Consider the following 5020-nt stretch of genomic DNA (forward strand, 5'->3'; position numbering starts at 1 on the left):
ATGAAATAAAATCAAAACCAAGTGTAGAACACTTATCCTAATCCTTTTGATAAAAATTGCTCCAAAAATTGCCTCAATCCGAGTCCCACATCTCAAAATATGAAGAAAGAACCAAACCTCGATTTTATAACTTCTGCCCAACATTTTCGCATATGCGGCTAAAATGTCGCATCTGCGACCTCCGCTTCTGCGAAGAAATCCCTGAATAGCCATCACCGCTTCTGCGATCCGTTACCGCTTCTGCGATCACGCTCCTGTGCTCAGTGATCCGCATCTGCGGTTGCGCAGGTGCCCCTAAGAACCTGCACCTGCGATCCACATGCCCAGCTCCATTCACGCTTCTGCGATGACACTGCCACTTTTGCGACTCCGCACACACGCCCATAACTCGAGTCATTCCAATTAGGTAGGTGAAGAGTCTCTTTCGAGCGAGATCCTTTACCGCGCCTAACTAAATGAAAGAAAGTAAGAGAGAGAGTGGCCGCCTTCCGCAGATACGGTCACACCAGAACCAGCAGCCTCAGCAATTTAACATGAAATGAAAATGATTCACAAACTCACCCGAGCCACTCGGGACCCGTCCAAATATACCGACAAGTCCCATAGTATAACACGGACCTATTCGAGGCCTCAAATCACACCTAACAACATCGAAACAATGAATCGCACCTCAATTCGAACTTGATGAACTTTGAACTTTTCAACTTCCAAAAATCGTACCAAAATATAGCAAATCAATCCGGAACAAACCCAAATTTTGCACACAAGTCCCGAATGACATAACGAAGCTATTCTAACTCCCGAGACCACAATCTGAACCCGATATCCATAAGTTCAACTCTCGATCAAACTTTTGAACTTTCCGAACCTTCAAATTTCTAACTTTCGTCAATTTGTGGCGAAACCTTCTAGAAGCATCCAAATGCAAATTCGGGCTTACGCCCGAGTCCAAAATCACCATCCGGACCTACCGGAACCATCAAAGCTCCGTCTCGATGTCAAATTCACAAAAAGTCAAACTTGGTCAACTCTTCCAATTTAAAGCTTCAACAATGAAATACCTTCTTCCAAATCGATTCCGAATAACCTGAAAACCAAAACCGACGATTCACATAAGTCATAATACCTCATACGGAGCTACTCATGCCCGTAACTACCGAGCGAAGTAAAAATACTCAAAACAACCGATCGGATCGTTACACAATTCTTCTGTTTATTTACAATTAATAAATGAATATTATTTTGGAGTTGCGAGTTTATGAGAAAGTGAATCAACGAGTCATGTTTCTAAAAGAAAATGACCCTCTTTTTTTTCTTTTCTTTTCTTCCCATATCACTTCAAAGCCCTAGTATGGCTTGGGCGCTAGCGCTTTACTAATATAAGAAAAACTCAAGCTCTTATGTTAAACGAAGTTGTGAGCCTACTTAAATATAGCTAACGATTATCAAGTCTACGACAAACGTAGGGCTAAAACAAGCAAAGCAAGCTTTCCCCCTTCATTCATTGTGGGCTGCACCTCACCGCAGGTATTGAATGAATGAAATGATTGGAGATCCTCCGTCCCTCTTGCTAATTACCAAGAACTTTGTTGTCACTAGTAAATTAGACCGTCCTCTCAAAAAAGAACTCGGAAAGGTAGCATTAATTTTTTTGCATGTCCATTAAGAAAACAATAAATACAAGGTGTAGTTTAATGACATAAAAATGTGAATTATGAAAAAAAGAAGTTATTGGGGTTAAATTGAAAAAAATTATTTGCAGTTTTAAATTATGTTTGGACATGCATTTTACTTGAAAAAAATATTGTAGTTAGCGAGGGATAATTAAATCTTACATGAAAAACGAAAAACCCACTTTTCAAATTTGAAAACTCATCTTTAAAAAAAGTTTGAAGAAGTTAGTCCAATGTATAACCAAACAAATTTTGAAAAATAATTTGAAAAAGGGAAAAAAAATTATGGACAAACGGGTCATTATCTCTAATAAATGATTTTTGATAATTGAGCAATATTAAAAAAAAACTACTATTTTTTAGTATTAACGGTATAGTTGAAAAGAATTAATAATTTTAGTCTTAAATTCCTAAAATGACAATTGCGTTAGGATTAATTTTTTAGCTACAATTAAAAAGGACGGATGGAGTATCGTACTGTACTAATTTTTCCATAAATTTATCATAGAATAAATTACACAAATATATTTTCATAATATAAATCATGTGAAGATACATCTAGTGGCGGAGCCACCCTTTCCTAAGGGGTGACATCCCTCGACAAAAAATTATATTCTATAAATAGATTAAAAAAGGTGTATAAGTATATGTTGAATTTTCTTGATTTCTTTGATTTTTTTTAAAGTTTCGTTAGTGAAATTTTCCGTTCCACTATTGGATACATCTATCTCTATTTTCAACTCAAACAGTACTTACACTTAATATACTATGAAATCCCATATTAGCTTGTGTAGTATTTTATGAGGGTATTAAATGTTTAGTTTTGAAAAAATATGGGACAGCAACACGCCTTGATAAAAGTATTTTTCACGTTTATGATAATCCAACTATATATAACAAGAAAATTGTATCATTCGTTAGGATGGACCTTCATTTTGCATCTAAGTAGGAAAAAGGAACAGGGATTTATTATTAGAAAATTTTCTGCATATTTAAATTTGATTAATCTATTTATAATGGCTCGACAATTTAACTTGAGAGACTAAGAAAATGTAGGTGAATGTGGTATTGAGATGTGCATTATTCTTTTCAAGGCACAATTAATTAATAAATGAACATTTCTACTTTTGAAAAGTGAGTTCTTATATTAGCAAGGGGTATTAATTATTTTATCAGGTCAATTTTATTAAAAAAAAATTATAAATTTTATATAGTATCGATAATTTTATAAATACTTTTTGAAATTGTCACATGCCTAGACTCTTCTAAGCTTTCAGTTCAATTCAACTAATTTTGATACTTTAATGTTGAACAATAGGTTTCAAATAATATAATGAATAAGAACAGAAATAGAGCTTTTAGGAACGTGTTACCTGTGGGTTTTTTTTTGGTTCTTTACTATTTGCACAATAATCCCTTAACTAATAGTTTTGGTTGTTTGTTCCTTTAATTTTATAACGTTATTAGATTTTTATGGGTCAATAGTGACAAATAGTATCATAGCCTCTTTTCTGGAGCTTTCATACCCTATAGGCCTCCATTTGAGTTGAACCCTCCCACCCAAGCTCCGGATCGAGTTTACTAAAATTCATAAGTTTTTGCTATAAAACATACACATGATGGAGCTACTTTTGAGTAGATGGAAAACTTATCAAGCTTCAAAAGCAAGTTATTCAGTTCACTAGCCCACGAGTTTACGAGTTGATTGTTACTAACAAATGTGGTGAGCATGGTAAATTCTTGAATTTACTTGTTGGGTTTTGGATGTGTTTAATTAATATATTAAATACTTAAAAGAGGGTGAATGAGAAATGGAGGGAAATAAAATTTTTGAGTGAAATTTTAAGTTCCCCCTTGGCAAATGGGCATTGTCCCATATTGGAAGAGGAAGAGGTTTTTTATGGGTATATAAGCAATTGCTCTTCTTCTAGCTCTTAAAGAGTTGAGAAGAAGGCAAGCCTCGCGCCGTCGTCGTCGTCGCTCGCTCGGCTTCGGCTGCGGCTTCGGATTTGGTCAATTGATTGATTAACTTTTTGGACCAAATTTATTTGTTAATAGTAAAATATTAACAGAAATATTATTAAATATTTGTTTTAATAACAAAATATTAATATTAAATCCAATCCGTTTTTCTGTTTTGGTAACAGAAAAGTAACTACCCTCTTCAATTTTCCCTCTTTATTTTCCCTCTTTATTATTGAGTAAATGGCCATTTATGTAATGGCATTTATGCTGTGGGCGTTTTGCATAAACAGCCATTCTGAAGAGTTGCACCTCTTCAGATTTCAGCCTAACTTTGGCTATAAATACAACACTATTCTGCTCAGAATTTCACTACGATTTTCTGAGTTTCTTCTCCTTCTTCTGCATACTTTTAGCATCAAACAAAGCAAAAAGTNAGCGCTGGGTTCGCCCACCTCGACTGGGATCAAGGCCTCGGCTCCGTAAACCAAAGAGAAAGGAGTGGCACCGGTACTAGTCCTTTCGGTTGTCCGGTAGGCCCATAGGATTTCGGGCAGCATTTCTCTCCATTTTCCTTTTGCGTCTTGTAACCTTTTCTTTAGGTTCTGAACGATGGTCTTGTTGGTCGACTCAGCCTGCCCGTTTCCGGTGGGATGGTACGGGGTTGACAATACCCTCTTGATCTTGTTATCCTCGAAGAATTTTGATACCTTGCTCCCAACGAACTGTTTCCCATTGTCACATACTATTTCGGAAGGCATCCCGAACCGACACACGACGTGGTCCCAAAGGAAGTCGATTACTTCTTTCTCTCGAACCTTTTCGTAAGCCTGCGCTTCAACCCATTTGGAGAAATAGTCAGTAACCAAAAGAATAAATTGAGCCTTACCTGGAGCTCGAGGAAGCGGGCCCACTATGTCCATTCCTCATTTCATGAAAGGCCATGGGGAGATGACCGAATGCAGCAGCTCAGCAGGCTGATGGATGAATGGCGCATGCCTTTGACACCTGTCGCATCTTCGTACAAATTCCCTTGCATCCTGTTCCATGTTGACCCAGTAGTATCCAGCTCGAATTATTTTTCGGACCAACGCATCCGCGCCCGAATGGTTGCCACATGACCCTTCATGGATTTCCCTTAATACGTACTCTGTGTCTCCGGGGCCAAGGCATATGGCGAGTGGTCCTCCGAAGGTTCTTTTATATAAGACTCCGTCCTCGGCCAAACAAAAACGGGCCGCTTTTGTTCTCAATGCCCTTGATTCTTTGGGGTCCTGTGGGAGTTTTCCTGTTTTTAGATAGTCCACATACCTGTTTCTCCAGTCCCAAGTAAGGCTAGTTGAGTTGACCTCGGCGTGCCCTTCTTCTACGACCGACCTCATTAG

The sequence above is a fragment of the Nicotiana attenuata genome, chromosome 6 (assembly GCF_001879085.1).
Source record: "Nicotiana attenuata strain UT chromosome 6, NIATTr2, whole genome shotgun sequence".
Lineage (NCBI taxonomy): Eukaryota > Viridiplantae > Streptophyta > Magnoliopsida > Solanales > Solanaceae > Nicotiana > Nicotiana attenuata.